The sequence below is a fragment of the Bubalus bubalis genome, chromosome 15 (assembly GCF_019923935.1).
Source record: "Bubalus bubalis isolate 160015118507 breed Murrah chromosome 15, NDDB_SH_1, whole genome shotgun sequence".
Taxonomy (NCBI): Eukaryota; Metazoa; Chordata; class Mammalia; order Artiodactyla; family Bovidae; genus Bubalus; species Bubalus bubalis.
Genome location: NC_059171.1, coordinates 17590290 through 17609003, shown reverse-complemented (window position 1 = coordinate 17609003; position 18714 = coordinate 17590290). Strand labels below are relative to the sequence as shown.

General features: G+C 37.9%; 1 protein-coding gene across 13 annotated transcripts in view; it reads right to left on the bottom strand.

Moving 5' to 3' along the window:
* Positions 1-18714, bottom strand: part of VPS13B (vacuolar protein sorting 13 homolog B) — an 848142-nt gene that overhangs the window by 235937 nt on the left and 593491 nt on the right. The window lies entirely within an intron of this gene.

Here is an 18714-nt window from a genome sequence, read left to right as displayed (position 1 = left end):
GTCAAGGGAATCAAATTTCCCCATGATAGAGAGTTCCTCTAAATCTATGTTACCAGAAAAAAATATTATTAATTGAAATTTGGGGGATAAATCTTGAAAAATAAATATGATTAATTGGGTTTTGGTGTGCCTCACTTTAAGCATGTTTTCTTCAGTAAGCAAATAATCTGTCATCTTATTTCTGTATTAGCTTCTTGCTGTGCTAATGTAATCCTGTTGCTGTTCGCAATCCTAACCAAATCTTGCTCAGTATTATCAAATACTTTTGAAATTATATCATGCTTTAATTTTCAATCCTACTGATGCTTACTGATGATATATAATTAAAATTAATGTGCTCTCTAAACTATTACCATAGATTAAAATTTCAGCAACTTTTGGCTTTGATTTCATATTGCACTGAGTTTTCCTTCCTTTTTCCCACCCACCCTGAATTTTCTGATAGTAGCACATCATGAAAACATCACAAATTTCTCAGTGGCACAACACAAATACTTGTACGATGTAGCACTGCAAATAGCCTCAAGATTTTACTTGTCTCCATTTTACTAATCCTAGAAAGTCTTGAAAGATCTACTATTTGGTTTTTAAAAAGGAAAAACAGATTATATATTTTATTCACTTTAAAGCCACCTGTTATTATGTCACAAGAATGCTGAAGTCTGCTATCAGCATATCAGGCATATCAGCTATCAGGCATATCCCAGGATGCCACAGAACCAAAGTGGCATCTATGACTGTTTAGGGAGACTGGTTCTCTTTGGCCTGAGGTATCCAGAGCCATCATGTTTATGAAGTGAAGTGAAATGAAAGTTGCTCAATTGTTTCCGACTCTTTGTGACCCCGTGGCCTATATATATAGTCCATGGAATTCTCCAGGCCAGAATTTTCCAAGCTGAAGTGGGTAGCCTTTCCCATCTCCAGGGTATCTTTCCAACCCAGGGATCAAACCCAGGTCTCCTGCATTGCAGGCTGATTCTTTACCAGCTGGTCACAAGAGAAACCCAAGAATACTGGATGGGTAGCCTGTCCCTTCTCCAGCAGATCTTCCTGACCCAGGAATCAAACTGAAGTCTCCAGCATTGCAGGCAGATTCTTTACCAACTGAGCTATGAGGGAAGCCTCATGTTTATGAAAGAGCACGTTAAGTGACTTTTGATGAACTCTCAAGGCACAACTGATAAGTGGTAAGATACTGTCACATGAAAGAGGTTTGTGAAATAGTTTATCACTGACCCAGGACTTACTGAAAACAGCCTTTATTCCATGGAGCTTTACTAACATTTTCTTAAAGAAGACTTTATATCAGTTTGAAGTGAAAGCTGCTCAGTAGTGTGCGAATCTTTGCGACCCTGTGGACTATGCAGTCCATGAAATTCTCCAGGCCAGAATACTGGAGTGGGTAGCCTTTCCCTTCTCACCCCAGGGATCAAACCCAGGTCTCCCGTATTGTCAGTGGATTCTTTACCAGCTGAGCCACCAGGGAAGCCCAAGAAGGTCACTGGGCCTGGGACACCATCAGGGACTCAGTTTGTAACAGGAAAAAAAGTGTGTAGGGTAATGAAAGAACATGAACTCTGGAGGTACATAGTGAAGTGAAAGCGTTAGTTGCTCAGTTGTGTCTGACTCTGTGACTCCTTGGATTGTAGTCTGTCAGGCTCCTCTGTCCATGGAATTCTCCAGGCAAGAATACTGGAGTGGGTTGCCATGCCCTCATCCAGGGGATCTTCCCAACGCAGGGATCGAACCCAGATCTCCCACATTGCAAGCAGATTCTTTACCGCCTGAGCCACCTGGGAAGCCCTGGAGGTACATAGATCTAGATATAAATCCTGACTCCTTAAACTGGGTATATTTAATTTTAACTTCCCTGAGTCTCCGACTGTTTTCAAAATGGGGATAATAAACTAAATTATGGGGATGTTGAGAATATTATATAATATATGTACTGTGGTTTGTATGGACATGTTATGGTAGACGTTCAATAAACAGTCACTATTTTGTTTCTTAAACACAAACTCTAAACAAAATAGGAGTATATGTGTGGTATATCTTTCAAGTATCATTCTTCTTAGTTTTTTGTTTTTTTAATTTTGAAAAATCTTTACTGCTTATATAAAATAAGAGGAATATAATGTAAAAGGTAAAAAAATAGTGGAAATTATACTCAATTTTGGGCTTCCCCTGTGGCTCAGATGGTAAAGAATCCGCCTGTAATGCAGGAGACTCAGGTTCGATCTCTGGGTCAGGAAGATTCCATAGAGAAGGGAACGGCAACCCACTCCAGTTTTCTTGCCTGGAGAATACCATAGACAGAGAAGCCTGGCAGGCTACAGTTCATGGGACAGCAAAGAGTCAGACATGACTGAGCGACTGTCAGTTCACTTCATATGCCCAATTTTAACCTTAAAAGCTACTAAACTTCTTAATATTTAACTTTTCAAATAATAATTATTCAAGTCTGAAATATGAGTCAACATATTTTACTTCCATATAAAATAATCTTTGCTAAGGAGAAATTATAGACCTGACAATTTCTTTGCATTTTGGTTCTGAGAGTTATCAAAATTGTATTCTCAGCTTCTTTCTCATCCTTTAGAAATGCTTGGCCTACAAGTGAGTCAAAGATATGCAATTTGCAAGCCAAAGTTGATTGCTTTTCATTTTTTAAACTAGAAGTTAGAGACTCCTTTTACAAAGGTGGCTGGGTATATCAACCTTTATACAAAGGAGACTGAAATGACACTTTAAAATAATTTATAAGTAAATATAGTGAGTCCATCAGGATTTCAATTTCACAGGGCTTTATTTTTAAGGAAGATCAAAAAGAGTTCGTAACTAGCCAGAGGAGAGAGGGTGGGAGGAAATACCTAAAGAAGACTCAGGGTAACTAACAGGCAAGGGCTTAGAGAGTCCCTACTCTCCTTTCCTCTCTCTGGCTTTATTGACTACATGTTCCTAGATGGTTCTTTAGTGGAATCCTTTTATTACCAGTCAAAAATACACATAAGTTTCCCTTAACATAAACGTAATGAAATGTCAAGGAAAGCATTTTGGGAGGATCTACTGTATGCGATCAATTTGCCTCTATGTATGAAATTCATATGGTGACAGCTCCCAAGGGCCTCCTTCAGAAGTCATGGTTATACTTGGTTTTGGTATGCTCAAAAATGATTGGAAGTGTAACTCCTTTCAACCAGTGATTACCGTCAGAATAGTCACCTTCCAATCACTGGATATGCAAAAGGCAAAGCTACAAGTTTACTGAGTTGCTTATATTTTTTTATATTTATTTTTTTCTCCTTAGCTTAAAGGCTATCTTATTATTTTTCTTTTTTTAAATGTAGCCACAGAAACAAATCTAGTCCACGAGGCTTCTACAATACCTGAAAACTAAATCATGAAGGAACCTAGATCCATAAAACACAGTAACAATTCAATGAAAAAACAGCAAAATCAACCAAAAATTCAATTCTATTTTTTTTTAATTTTATTTTATTTTTAAACTTTACATAATTGTATTAGTTTTGCCAAACATCAAAATGAATCCACCACAGGTATACATGTGTTTGCTATATAAATGGTCAGTGGCACCGTTTCCTTGTCAATATTTAGGCATTTGACTAACTCTAACCATTTTGACTAACTCTAAGCATTTTTTTCAGCTCTTAAGATGTGACAGGAAGGGGAAAAGATTTCCAGGTTTGAGATTACAAACCTGGAGCCCATAGGAAGGAAAAGTGGAAAAAATTAAAATGCCTATTGGTGTGTTTGATCACCAGGGTCTACTGGTTCTTATTTTTTGAACCAAACTTGTCATACCTTGTTAGAAGCAAGTGCATTCTTCCCACTTAATGATGCTAATCAGCAGATAATATGTGAAGCATCATCTCAATTAATTCCTTTAATTTTCTACACCTTTTCGTGTTGTGATTGATCCCTTTACTATTTTTTTGTTATTTTAATGTTGAATTCTAATGTTGGTGACTTCCTGGTGGCCCAGTGGTTAAGAATTTGTCTGCCAACGCAGGGGACACTGATGGATCCCTGGTATGGGAAGATTCCACATTCCCTGGGGCAACTAAGCCGCAACTACTGAGCCTGTACTCTAGAGTCCATGAGCTGCAACTGCTGAGCCCATGCACCCTAGGGCTTATGGTCTGTACAAGGGGAGCTACAATGAGAAGTCCGTGTACCACAATGAAAGAATAGCCTCTGCTTGCCACAGCTAAAATAAGCTTGCAGGCAGCAAACAAAGACCCAGAGCAGCCAAAAACAAATAAATTCTAATATTGGTTTCAGATACTTTGTATGACATCTGATTAAAATTCAGAGCAAGGACACAGAGGAAGCTATTTAGTCAAAAAATGTAGTCATATACATTCATGGAAGATCAAATTCATCTGAACTGTAAGCCTCAGCTTCACTCTAAGTTTGGGTTCTATAACACTGAAGGCAAATCCAGTGACTATAAATTATTCTTCTCATTTTTCCTTCACTATGAATATATGCTGATGATTACAATTGGTGTTAAAAAGGGCCAGGACACTAATCTTTTTATCATGTCCAAAAAGGAAAGTCTTATTACCATTAAGCTCTCCTTTCTAATGCTAATAACTACAGAAGTCCCAATTTATAGCTGAATATTTCATAGTTTCAAGGTATTTCACAAACATTATTTGGAGGTCAGACTAAACCATCTAACTGCAAAAAACACATATTATTATAAAGGTATACCTTGTTTTATCATGCTTTGTAGATTGACTCTGTTAGAAATTGAAGGTTTGTGGCAACTCTGTCAAGCAAGTTCATTGGTGCCATTTTTCCAAAAGCATTATCTCATTTTGTGTCTTTGTGTCATCACATGTTGGTAAGTTTCCGATATTTCAATTTTTTTCATTATTATATTTGTTATGGTGATCTGTGATCAATGATCTTTGATGTTACTATTCTAATAGTAGAGCATGTGGGCTCAGCAATTATTTTAGGGCGCCACAAAACATGCCCATATAAGATAATGCAGTGTTGTATGTGTTCTGACTGGTCATTCCCCCACCTCTCTCTCTCCTCTGGCCCCCTATTCTCTGTGCTCAGCCGCTACTATCATGTCCGCCTCTTTGTGACCCCATGGAGGTAGACTGCCAGGCTCCTTTGTCCATGAAATATCTCAGGCAAGAATACTGGTGGTGGTGGTTTAGTCGCTAAGTTGTGTCTGACTCTTGTGACCTCATGGACTGTAGCCCGCCAAGCTCCTCTGTCCATGGGATTTTCCAGGCAAGAATACTGGAGTGGATTGACATTTCCTTCTCCAGGGGATCTTCCTGACCCAAGGATTGAAACTGCATCTCATGTGTCTCATGCACTGCAGGTGGGTTCTTTTACCTGCTACGCCATCAGAGACGCCCCATTCCCTGAGATACAACAATACAGAAATTAGATCAATTAATAACCCTACAGTGCACTCTGAATATTCAAATGAAAGGAAGTGTTGTACATCTCTCGCTTTAAATCAAAAACTAGAAATGATAAAGCTTAGTGAGGAAGGCACACTGAAAGCCCAGACAGGCCGAAAGCTAGGCTTCTTGGACCAGTTAGCCTAGTTGTGAATGCAAAGCAAAAGTTCTTGAGGGAAATTAAAAGTGCTACTTCAGTGAACACATAAATAATAAGAAAATAAAACAGCTTTATTGCTGATAGGAGAAAGTTTTAGTGGTGTGGATAGATGATCAAATTAGTCACAACATTTTCTTAAGCCAAAGCCTAATCCAGAGAAAGGTCTTAATTCTCTTCAATTCTATAAAGGCTGAAGGAGATAAGGAAGCTGCAGAAGAAAAGTGTGAAGCTAGCAGAGTTTATAGTTCATGAGATTTAAGGAAAGAGGCCAACTCTGTAACATAAAAGTACAAGGTGAAGCAGCAAATGCTAATTTAGAAGCTGTAGCAAGTTATCTAGAAGATCTGATATCAAGACCCAGAAGCTAAGATAATTAATGAAGGTGGCTACACAAAACAACAGATTTTCAATGTAGTCAAAACAGCCTTATATTGGAAGAAGATGCCATCTAGGACTCTCATAGCTAAAGAGGAGAAGTCAATTCCTGGCTTCAAAGCTTCAAAGGCTGATTCTCTTATTAGAGGTCAGTGCAGCTGGTGACTTGAAGCCAATGCTCATTTACTAATTTGAAAATCCTAGGGCCTTTAGGAATTAAGCTAAACCTACTCTGTCTGTGCTTTATAAATGGAACAAAACCTGGATGACAGCACATCTGTTTACAACATGGTTTCCTGGATATTTTAAGCCCACTGTTGAGATCTATTGCTTAGGGAAGAAAAGATTCCTTTCAAAACATTACTGCACATTGACAATGCACCTGGTTACCTAGGAGTTCTGGTGGAGATGTACAACGAGATCAATGTTGTTTTCATGTCTGCTAATGCAACATCCATTCTGCAGCCCATAGATCAAGGAGTAATTTCAACTTTCAAGCTTTACTATTTAAAAAATACATTTCGTGAAGCTCTAACTGCCATAGATAGTGATTTCTCTGATGAATCTGGTAAAGTAAATTAAAACCTCCTGGAAAGGGTACACCATTCTAGATGCCATTAAGAACATTTGTGATTCGTGGGAAGAGGTCAAAATATCAACAATGGGAAGACGTTGATCCCAATTCTCATGAATGACTCTGAGGGGTTCAAGACTTCAGTGGAGAAAGTAACTGCAGATGTGGTGGAAACAGCAAGAGAACAAGAATTAGAAGTGAAGCCTGAACATGTGACTAAACTGATGCAATCTCATAATAAAGCTTTAACGGATGAGGGATTTTTTCTTATGGATGAGCAAAAAAGTGATTTCTTGAGATGGAGATGCCATGAAGATTGTTGAAATGACAACAAAGGGCTTAGAATATTAAATAAACTTAGTTATAAGGTAGTGGCAGGTTTTGAGAGGATTAACTCCAGTTTTGGAAGAAGTTCTACATGGGTAAAATGCTATCAAGCAGCACTGCATGCTACAGAGAAATCACTCATGAAACGAAGAGTCAATCAACATGGCAAACTTTACTGTTATTTTAAGATGCTGCCACAGCCACCCAAACCTTCAGTAATCACCATCCTGAACAACAAAGAGGCAAGACACTATACCTGCAGGAAGATTAGGACCCACTGAAGGTTCTGATGATGGTTAGCATTTTTAGCAATGAAGTATTTTTATTTTTTTATTTATTTATTTTTTTAATGAAGTATTTTTAAAGTAAGGCATGTTCATTGTGTTTTAGATATATCACTACTGCACACTTAAGGGACTATACTATACAGTGTGAAAATAATTTTTATATGCACTGGGAAACCAAAAAGTTCTTGTGACTTGTTTTACTGCAATATTTGCTTTATTGCAGTGGTTCTAGAACCAAAGTCACAATATCTCTGAGGTATGCCTGTACCTATCTTAGAGAAAAGGAAATTAAAGCACCAAGAAGCTCAGTTTTCTGCATGAAAGAGCTTTGGCATTAGAGCCATGACTAAAAGTCTAAGCTTCTGATTTCCATTCCCAAACTCTTCACCATACATAAATCCTCCCACTGGCTGGGTCACTTCTTTACTTAACTTTCTCACCACCAACTCTCCCTGAGTGACATACAATAGTGCCTCCCATTTAAAAGACCAACTTACTTGTTGAGTCCTGTCAAAGCAATAATTTCATTTCACATTACTGGCCAGCGAGAAATTTTCCTAGCAGCTAAATTTTCAGATAAATGTTCAAGTTGTGATCATTATGACATTAAAGTCACAGGTTAATTCTAAGCCTTTCCAGGGATATTAGCAACACTGTTAATTCTAAAGAGACATGTAATTCAAGCCTTCTCTTAAACTCACAAGAACTAAATGAAATCAAGATATGATTTATGAGGTGTTACAAGCCAGTTTATGATTTTCTAACTGTTGGTTTACTCAAATGTCTTTGGCACATTTTCTGCAGACCTACCCATGAAAGAGCAAAAAGCCAATTATTATAACTGAAAATCTTCAAACTATACAATAGCTATAATTGAACTGAAATGATGTGAAGTTTTTTTAGCTGATTACAACCACTGTTTTAAAATCAGCTTAAAGATACTAGCAGTGATGAAAAAAGCAACAACAACCATAACATTAACATCCACTGAGTTCTGTGCTGCACACTTAGCTAAAAGCTTCATATATATCGTTTACTCCTTACAGCAAACCCAGGAGGTTGCTACCAGTATATCCCCACATTGAAGAAAAGGAACTGAAGTTTAGAGAGGTTAAATGACTTGCCCAAGGTTACACAGTTGTATGCAGTAGAGCTGGGATCAGAACTTAGAACTAACTCCAAATCTTGACTGCTTAATAAACTATTCCATGTCTGCCTCTTACCTGAACCTAAAGTCGTATCTGTAATGTTATAAAACCTTACAGTGAAGAAAAGGCCCATTACTAGAGGTATTATGACATGGATTTTACACAAGAGTTGTGCTATAACCTGCTTTTTCAGTAGGGTAAGTTCTTTGTTGTTGTTTTTTAGTCTCTAAGTCGTGGCCAGCTCCTCGTGACACCCCTCAACTGTAGCCCACTAAGCTCCTCTGACCATGGGATCTCCTAGGCAAGAACACTTGGAGTGGGTTGCCATTTCCTCCTCCAGGGGATCTTTTTGACCAAGTGATCAAACCCATGTCTCCTGCTTGGCAGGCAGATTCTGAGCCACCTGGGAAGCCCCAAGAAAAGTTCTAATCAACTGTAATTTCTGTATTTTAGTTTGGCTAATGCCTGAAAAATTACGTTAAGATAAAAAGGTTGCAAGAGGGTGAAAGTAATGTTTTCAAACTACTTTGTTAGTTTCTAGCACCCATAAATGAGTAATAAGACCCTCAAATGACTGCATACTGAGGAAGTATAGTTGGGTAGGGCAGGAATAGTGAAGTTCCCTCAGAATGGTTCAAGTCCTTCACAACTGACCAGATGGCAGAGTCATTTCTTCAAAAACAAACATAAAGCCCCAAACAAACAAGAAGAAAAATGACTTTCTGAGGCTGCCTTGGGCTGCATAGTCAAGATATGAGGCAATTTCCAATCTGGACTCCATTACCTTAAACAAAACAAATACCAACTTTTAAATATTTATAAACACAACTAATATGATTATGTTAAAACAACTACATACATCTTTATTTAAATGAGAATTGCCAATAATACAGCTGCTACATGTAAAGGTGCTGGCAGAAGATCTCATTTCTGTTAGAGGTTGCTCTAAGTTACAAGGGCATGGAGAAAGGCCATATTTTAATATTTTAAAAAGAAACCTGTTGACTCACAGATGTACTATCTACTTGGACTAGATGAGCAATCATTTGTAGATTATTAGTACCAATATTTACAAAAGAAATTTAAGTTGATAATTTATACTTCAAAAAATTTTCCATTTTTTAAAAATTATGGAGAATAACACAAAACACTGCATAATTTAAAACCTGGCAGACTACAGTCCATAGGGTTGAAAGAGATGGACATGACTGAAGCGACTTAGCATGCATGCTACTCAAGATCACTAAATTATGTAGAATGGGGATTATATTTTATTAACGACACTTTCAAAATCATAAGAAATTCTCATCACTCTTATTTCACTTCAGTTTTCTCAAACAAATGCAGATACAGGTATACATGTAGATTCCATTTTATTCTGGCTGACATCTCATATATAATTAGGTTTTTAAATATATATGTGCATAAAGTATATATGACACATACATATGTGTATATATACAGCCACATCTGCTGACAAGGCAGACTGACATAAGGAACAATGAGTTTTACAGCATTTCCTCTTTTAACTTGATTTTATAATATATGAAAGAATATCCCTAAGAAACACATTGAGAGAACACTATTACCACCCTTTGAGTATTGGGGTATGTTCTTTGCTTAATGGTGACATGGGCAGGATCAAGTTAATGCTGACAACTCCCTGGGAACAGTTATTATTCACTACAATATATTTAACTGATCTGTGCTCATAGATGTAAAGATATTAAAGTATCATTTTTAGAGGAAATCCTGTATTAAGTTTCTCAGAAAACCATGCCTCTGCTAATGGACCAGAAAATATTTTCATTATCTTAAAATTGCAGGATTTCTGGTGCCAGCCAAAATTGGAATAAGCTTACTACAGTCCAATCCCCATGCTGCTTAAATTAACTCAAGAAAAAGGACAAAACACAAATACCTGACAACGCTGAAAAGTAAACAAGAACAATACAGACTGGGGACGGGAGTTAAATTGCAGATATGATCCAACGGTGGTGAATTTTCCATTTGTTTTCCATCTTTTTCCTTATAACTCTGATTTGAGAGTGAGTTCTAAATTGTGGTGCACAGTGATGGCAGGAACAGCCAAAAGTCCAACAGAAACCTCGTCTGGCAGATAAGGCCCATGTGGTTTTCAAGACTGTTGGGGAAACCAGCCGCTTTTTCTTTTTCTTTTTTTCTGGTTTTGCCCCTAGGGTAAGGTGCGTGTGTGTGAGTGTGGGAAGTAGTGCAGTGGCTGTGCTATGGTGGCAGTGACACAAGCATTTAAAATTTTATGGAGGTACTATGTTTCATGAGATACAGGCAAACATGCTTGAAATGAATGGAAATACAGAGGTTCTCAGAAGTGAAGAAGAAACTATAAAAAATAATCAAATGGAAATATTACCACAGAAAAATCCAATAGAAATTATTTAATATGAAGAACCGAGGAGGGGGGGCGGAAAATGAACCATGAATGGAGTCTCAGGAATCTGAAGAATAATAGAAAAAAGTTTAACTGTGGAGTCCTAAAAGAAGAGGAGAAAGATTGGTACAGAAAGAAATAATAGCTAAAAAGTTCCTAAATTTAATTTTAAAATATTTACAGAGTCAAGAAACTCAGAGAACCTCAAACAGGATAAATTTAAAGAAATCTAGACCAGAAACATCATATAATAAAACTCAGGAAATCAAAGGTAAACAAAAAAAATCTTAAAGACAGCTAGAGAAAACCAACACACTACATTTAGAGAAGCAAGGGTTGGAATTATCATGCATTTCTCATAAGAAAGCAGAGGGGATAGAAGACAGTAGAACAATATTTCTGAAGTACAGAAAGAAATATCAACTAGAATTCTATATCCAGCAAAAATATCCTTCAGGAATGAGAGGAAACAAATACTCCCAGATAACAGAAAACTCAGAGAATTTGTTACTAGCAGGTCTGCTCTCAAAGAAATGCTAAAGAAGTTCTTAATGTTGAAGGAAAATGCACCAGAGAAAAACTCAGAACTTTAGGAATGGAGGAAGATCTCTGGACATGGTAAATACCTGGGAAATATTTATAAAATATACTAGTTTTTTCCTCTTTAGTTCTTTAAAGTATATAAGATTACTGACACAAAGGTCAAAATTGTATCTGGTAGGATTTTCAGTAGGTGCAAAAGTAATATATATGATAACTATAACATAAATGGGAAAGGGGAAAGGGACCTTTATGATTATAAGGTTTCTACATTTTCTTGAAGTGATAAAATATTACTACTAAATAGACTGTGAAAGATTAAGTACGAAAAGATGCTAACTCCTTGGATGAAAAACTATGACAAAACTAGACAGTGTATTGAAAAGCAGAGACATCACTTTGCTAGCAAAGGTCTGTATAGTCAAAGCTGTGGTTTTTCCAGTAGTCATGTACAGATATGACAGCTGGATAGATATAAAGAAAGCTGAGCATTGAAGAATTGATACTTTTGAACTGTGGTGCTGGAAAAGACTCTTTAGAGTCCCTTGGACAGTAAGGAGATCAAACCAGTCAATCCTGAAAGAATCAACCCTGAATATTCATTGGAAGGGCTGCTGCTGAAGCTGAAGCTCCAATACTTTGGCCACCTGATGCAAAGTCTGATTCACTGTAAAAGACTCTGATGCTGGGAAGGTTTGAGTACAGGAGGAGGGGGATACAGAGGATGAGAAGGTTGGATGGTATCATCAACTCAATGGACATGAGTTTGAGCAAGCTCTAGGATATAGTAAAGGACAGGGAAACCCGGCAAGCTGCAGTCAATGGGGTCACAAAGAGTCAGAGATGACTTAGAGATTGAAAACCGAGCAAAAGATTGACTGTGAAAGATTGAGTATGTACACTGGAAACCTCAGAGCAACCACAAACATTACAAGAAACACAGACAAGAAGCAGGCAGGTAAATTACACAGAATACTAAAAATTATTCTGAATTGTAGCTAGAGAGAAACCTTGGTATTGTTTTGTTTAGTCACTCACTTGTGGTGTCCAACTCTTTTGTGAGCCCTTAGACTGTAGCCTGCCAGGCTCCTCTGTCCATGGAATATCCCAGGCAAGAATACTGGAGTGGGTTAGTATTTCCTTCTCCAGGGGATCTTTCCGATCCAGCGATCCAACTTGCATCTCCTGCATTGCTGGGTGGAATTGTTTACCACTGAACCACCAGGGAAACTCAGAGAAAAATCAACTACTATGAAAAAAAAAATGAGTACTCTTATTTCATTTCTCAAAATTCAAGCAGTTTTCCTTAAATCATCCCATTCAAATGATACTAAGCTTTCCTTGGGGCTTCCCAAGATCATGGGGGCTTTTCTTGGGGCTTCCCAAGTCAATGATCAAGTGACTTATCATTTTTATGACCCTACTGAATAAGAGAATCAAAGTCTGAGAGGATCAGGGCCTACAGGTCTCCTGTATATGAATTTTTGGTAACATTCTTATTGGTTCCCTCATTAATTAATGAACTAAGTAAAATCTCTGACATCTTCATTTTATATTTATATAAGAATTATGACTTTTTGAAAATTTATCCTCTGAACATGATATGTTTTTAAAGAGTGAAACAAAATTCTTTGTTTACTTTAAATTCCATATGATTTCCATACAAAGGAACATTAGCACATGTAACAATGGTTTATGACTTTCACATAAAACAGTAAACAATTACAAGTTGTTGTGTTATAAATTTTTAAAAATCAAATGTTTTTGTCTTCTTAAAGAAGAAAACACATTATATCCATAACAACTTAAGGCATTTCTGAAATGCTAAAATTGGACAATCACTGAAATTCATATATATGCTAAAACTGCTAAGGGCTGGCTGCCACTTGAGTTACCTTATTAAAAAGGATTAATTTTAGTAGAGCCTGAAGTCAGGTAGGTTGATTCCTCCAGTTCCATTCTTCTTTCTCAAGATCGCTTTGGCTATTCGAGGTTTTTTGTTTTTCCATACAAATTGTGAAATTATTTGTTCTAGCTCTGTGAAGAATGCTGTTGGTAGCTTGATAGGGATTGCATTGAATCTATAGATTGCTTTGGGTAGTATACTCATTTTCACTATATTGATTCTTCCAATCCATGAACATGGTATATTTCTCCATCTGTTAGTGTCCTCTTTGATTTCTTTCACCAGTGTTTTATAGTTTTCTATATATAGGTCTTTAGTTTCTTTAGGTAGATATATTCCTAAGTATTTTATTCTTTCCACTGCAATGGTGAATGGAATTGTTTCCTTAATTTCTCTTTCTGTTTTCTCATTATTAGTGTATAGGAATGCAAGTGATTTCTGTGTGTTGATTTTATATCCTGCAACTTTACTTGACTTCAGGCTCTACTACAAAGCCACAGTTATCAAGACAGTATGGTACTGGCACAAAGACAGAAATATAGATCAATGGAACAAAATAGAAAGTCCAGAGATAAATCCACACACATATGGACACCTTATCTTTGACAAAGGAGGAAAGAATATACAATGGATTAAAGACAATCTCTTTAACAAGTGGTGCTGGGAAATCTGGTCAACCACTTGTAAAAGAATGAAACTAGAACACTTTCTAACATCATACACAAAAATAAACTCAAAATGGATTAAAGATCTCAATGTAAGACCAGAAACTATAAAACTCCTAGAGGAGAACATAGGCAAAACACTCTCTGACATACATCACAGCAGGATCCTCTATGACCCACCTCCCAGATTATTGGAAATAAAAGCAAAAATAAACAAATGGGACCTAATTAACCTTAAAAGCTTCTGCACATCAAAGGAAACTATTAGCAAGGTGAAAAGACAGCCTTCAGAATGGGAGAAGATAATAGCAAATGAAGCAACTGACAAACAACTAATCTCGAGAATATACAAGCAACTCCTACAGCTCAACTCCAGAAAAATAAATGACCCAATCAAAAAATGGGCCAAAGAACTAAACAGACATTTCTCCAAAGAAGACATACAGATGGCTAACAAACACATGAAAAGATGCTCAACATCACTCATTATCAGAGAAATGCAAATCAAAACCACTATGAGGTACCATTTCACGCCAGTCAGAATGGCTGCGATCCAAAAGTCTACAAGTAATAAATGCTGGAGAGGGTGTGGAGAAAAGGGAACCCTCTTACACTGTTGGTGGGAATGCAAACTAGTACAGCCACTATGGAGAACAGTGTGGAGATTCCTTAAAAAACTGGAAATAGACCTGCCTTATGATCCAGCAATCCCACTGCTGGGCATACACACTGAGGAAACCAGAAGGGAAAGAGACACGTGTACCCCAATGTTCATCGCAGCACTGTTTATAATAGCCAGGACATGGAAGCAACCTAGATGTCCATCAGCAGATGAATGGATAAGAAAGCTGTGGTACATATACACAATGGAGTACTACTCAGCCATTAAAAAGAATACATTTGAATCAGTTCTAATGAGGTGGATGAAACTGGAGCCTATTATACAGAGTGAAGTAAGCCAGAAAGAAAAACACCAATACAGTATACTAACGTATATATATGGAATTTAGAAAGATGGTAACTATAACCATGTGTACAAGACAGCAAAAGAGACACTGATGTATAGAACAGTCTTATGGACTCTGTGAGAGAGGGAGAGGGTGGGAAGATTTGGGAGAATGGCATTGAAACATGTAAAATATCATGTATGAAACAAGTTGCCAGTCCAGGTTCGATGCACGATACTGGATGCTTGGGGCTGGTGCACTGGGACGACCCAGAGGGATGGAATGGGGAGGGAGGAGGGAGGAGGGTTCAGGATGGGGAACACATGTATACCTGTGGTGGATTCATTCTGATATTTGGCAAAACTAATACAATTATGTAAAGTTTAAAAATAAAATAAAAATTAAAAAAAAGGATTAATTTTAGTATTAAGAGAGAAAGCATGAACACTACAGAAAGACATAATATATTACTTCTTTAATTTTTAACTTATGATGCCTTTAACTTTTCCTTGACCTAATTTCTTAGAAAGTTGCCTGGTGACACCCTTTTTTGTCCCTCCAATTAAGACACTGTAAATAGTCCTTTACTTCAGAATCCAGGAATGCAACTGGTCACCTTTACCTTACTAATTCTCTTCCCCATGAATGTTAATGCTATGGTTATTCATATTTTCTCTGTTTTCTTACCCACATGGTTACTATTTCAAGGCTTCAAAAGAATCCTGGACATAGAACATTGCTTTCTTCGGGATAAAAAAGTGCTACATGAAGTGTTTCTGGATAGCTAAATTGGTAATGGGACTTGGATAGTTCATTCAAGTGGACCAATTTAAAACAGAAATTCCTCACATCGGTATTTGAAAAATAACTTCATTAATATTTTTAAAATTTATGTATTTAAGTATTGAATAAACTAATGAATGGTCCACTAAAATATCAAATATGCATATAAATATGCATCTTTAAAACAAATGGAAATATACTGTAATCTGATACAGTAGTGGCTTACAGATGTCAACTCTCTGAGGCCAAAGCTAGTTTAAATATTTTTAGAAAGATAAGTGTGGGGAGATGAATTCCAAATTACAGAATGAGAAAACTCTACACCTGGAATGAACCTTGTTGGTATCTATTATAATCATTACGTTTTATACAAAAGGAAGCAGAAACTCAAAAAGTGAAATGCTTGGCTAAGATCACTCTGCTAATAAATAGTAGGGCCAATTAAATTTCAGGCTTTCTACTTTGTAATTTCCTTCTCTAGGGGATCTTCCCGACCCTGGGATCGATCCCAGGTCTCTGGATTCTTTACCACTGAGCCACCTGGGAATCCCAGTAATCTTTCTACTGTATATTAGTAACTAAAACAGTAGCGGCAAACATTTGTGAGTTTGTGAGGGTGCAGTACTTGCATAGCCTGCAAAGTACTTTTGTTAGGGGAAGCACACTGATTGAAACCTCCCACCCTGGCCAGGCACCATAGTAACCATTTGCATGAGTTGTTTTATGACAGGAGATCCTGATAAGGAACATGGAACTAATAAGCCACCACCTACCGGAAGAGTTCGGGAAAGGTCTAAAGGAGACACTACGTGTCCGTCCACTTCCCAGAATCCCTCTCGCTAGCATCCATCTTGGCTGAGCGATGCATGCACCACCAAGAAAGACTCTGAATTAGAATGACTGGCCAAAGACCACCGGGAAACTAATACCATCACCATAAAACGCGAGACTGCGAGCCACGCAGCAGAGTAGTACTCCTGGGTTCCCTTACCCTACTGCTCTCCACCTGGGTGCCCTTTCCCAATAAAATCTCTTCCTTTGTCAGCACATGTGTCTCCTCGGACAATTCATTTCCGAGTGTTAGACAAGAGCCCAGTTTTGGGCCCTGGAAGGGGTTCCCCCTTCCTGCAACATTTTCATTAATGATCTCTTTTCAATTTCATAATCGCCCTATGAGATGGATGGGTACACGTTTCCTAAGTGAGAGTTAGAATTTCAGCTCAGGTTGTCATAGTACCAAGACAGGCTGTACTCTGTAGTCACATGGACACATATATACAAATTCACCAGTTAAAACAAAAAAAGGGAACCATTTGCATGGTCTGGAGAAGGACAATGGAGGTTGACTGAAAACTGAGATTCATATTTTTCCCTCCACTCTAAGGATCCATACAGGTTGAGAGACCAGACTCAGAAAGTCCAGAAAATCTTGGTTTTGTATTTTAGCTCTGTTTATTTGTCATCTTGGAGAAGTGATTTCTCCAAACTTCAGTTTCTTTACATGTAAGATGGGAACATATTTCCCACAGAGCTGTTAGGAGGATTAAATGAGATAATGCATTTAAAGCAGTTATTACAATGCCTGGCACAGACTGAGTATACAATAATTGCTAGTCATTTTTTTTAGCTGTTAAATTTAACTACTTGTTTCTGACAAATTTCACTAAATTCATTTTAAGGAAATACGATGACTTATATTGATGACTCTATTTGGACAGTGTAAATGTCCAAGGAGGTGCTTTTTGTGTAAAGCAAGGTATCCACAAGAATCCTTAGTCGGTATCCTAAGGAGGTAGGTAAGACTTTTCCTCCAACATGTAAATCTCCTATACTCAATCTGGTATATAACCTTCTAAACTTCATCTGCTGAAACTAGGTTCCACATTGGTCTATGCACAAGAAAGTTTTTTTTTTTTTTTTTTAAGATACTTTATCATTTCAAGCTAGGAACCTATTATAATTCCAATGTACACCTTTGCTATCAGCCCTGATAACTCTGCTGAACTCAGTTATCAATATCTTTTAGCAGAAGCTGCTGAAGCCACCCACCCATAAAGCAACTGCAGCTGAAAGCCGTTAGGGAGGGATGTGGAATGAACTTTTGTTCTCCCAGTCCTACACCTAGTTTTTGCCAATGCTAAGCAGACACCCAAACAGGTATCAGGTCTGTAGGCATGAGTCCTTGAATAATATAACATAAACTACCTCAGCACCTCTCTCATCTCCATTGAACAGAAGTAGCCATTATATTACAGGTGCTCAGTAAATGAAAGCATGTTTCAAGAAGGGAGGCAGTGGTTACTGATAAATGTTTAACACTGGCTCTCAGAGTAGGAGAGCTGATTGACAGCATTTGCTAATATCTGTTTTGTAAATACTCTCACTATAGTGATTTAAACTAGCAGTGGTTTAACAACTGTCTTTCAAAGTTCCTAAAAATTTAACAATTAGCTCTTCTGAGCCAGTATGATCCAGCACAAGCACTAATGGAGAGTCGGCTGGCAGGCAGTCTAGAAGGTAACCCTAGGCTATTCCTCCTTAGCAACTGGTCAGTTACCACTTTCTAAAGTCAAGGACTTGAACTATTCCTCAGCAAGAGCCCAGGGCTCCTCTGACTTACTTCCTGGGGCTCCTCCTCAGGAAGCCCCAGGATCTACTCCTCAGGAGCCTGCTGTATAAAACGACTGTAGCGCCAAGAACAAGCCAGCCTGACTTCCAGAATGGACAAATTATCCAAATGCCTCACTGCTGGCGTTCATCTGCTGGATGGGACCACCTGAGAACAATAAAATGCCTGAGTTATACCTGAGCTTGTGAGGGCCCTCTTCCAATATCAGATCTTAGATGATCCTGCTACCCTTTCTGGGAAGTCTTTCCTGAGAAATCTCTAATTCTGCATTGCTGCTAAGTCGCTTCAGTCGTGTTCGACTCTGTGCGACCCCAGAGACGGCAGCCCACCAGGCTCCGCCGTCCCTGGAATTCTCCAGGCAAGAACACTGGAGTGGGTTGCCATTTCCTTCTCCAATGCACAAAAGTGAAAAGTGAAAGTGAAGTCACTCAGTCGTGTCCGACTCTTTGCGACCCCATGGACTGCAGCCTACCAGGCTCCTCCGTCCATGGGATTTTCCAGGCAAGAGTA